Raw genomic sequence first — 1,037 nt, 5'->3', positions numbered from 1 at the left:
AGCCAGTTGAGCTAAAGAGAAATCTCCCGTCAGCCTGACGGCTGTGGTCCCTCTATTCACAGGGAAGGGTGCCGATGTCACCGCGCTGGTAAGCCAGCTCAAACAACCTGCAATGGTGGCTGTATGCGTTACATTACATATATTTATAAAACGAGGGGGACCGCAATGGCGAACATTTGGACCCAGAGGCACCGGACCACTTGGGAAGTGGGACATCACAACTCATAACGACAGACCATTGGCTCAAGACGGGGCGGGACATCCCACACATAACAGTCTCACACTGGTTGAAAAAGGGTAAAAAAGTTTGATGGAAGGTGTCGCTTCTCACTGCTCGCAGGGGCAGCAGGCCATGAGGTGGCCAGTGCGACCGTATGTGAAGAGGCCGTCCTTGGGGCGGTTCTGGCAGATGTCGCAGGGCTCAGGGGCGCTTAGGGGGAGACGCGCGGCCAGGTGGCTCTCAGGAAGCTGCTCCTGACCGAGGGAGAGGGAGGGGAGACCAGGCTTTCCTGGTATTGGGACATGGATGTGTCTTTGCAAGAGTCGTAATCAGGGTGACAGGGGGGCAGTATGGGGGGAGAGCAGGGCTCAGCTCCTCACAGTGAGCGCACTTCCAGCAGCCCTGATCGGCAGAAGGCCTCAGCTCCCTGTGCCCGACCACGGAAAATCAGCAGCTGCTACAGTCCGTGAAGAAAACCTCCATTAAATAAATATCTCACGTTTCTGAATGTTTTGGATCATTTGGTTAGTAAATCTTCAACGTGTTTCACTCATGTTCTTGTAAAGAAACAAACTGCAGTGCATTTTTAATTGAAAGTCAATTTATTTCAATGTTGAGATTGGCCAGCATACTATACACACAGCCCGTCTCCATTTTTATATGGAAATCCGGTCGTTAGTTTCCCATTTCAAGCCCCCATAAATAATGTACATTAGAAAAAGTTTCTATATTCATTATTCCAAAAGCTTAAGACCTCCAAATATGAAAAGATGCACATGAAAAGCACAATGAATAAAAATATACAGGCCGAGCCCTC

Source organism: Atractosteus spatula, unplaced genomic scaffold, assembly GCF_055471065.1.
Source record: "Atractosteus spatula isolate fAtrSpa1 unplaced genomic scaffold, fAtrSpa1.hap1 Scaffold_1, whole genome shotgun sequence".
Lineage (NCBI taxonomy): Eukaryota > Metazoa > Chordata > Actinopteri > Semionotiformes > Lepisosteidae > Atractosteus > Atractosteus spatula.
Note: the sequence above shows the minus strand (reverse complement) of the source record.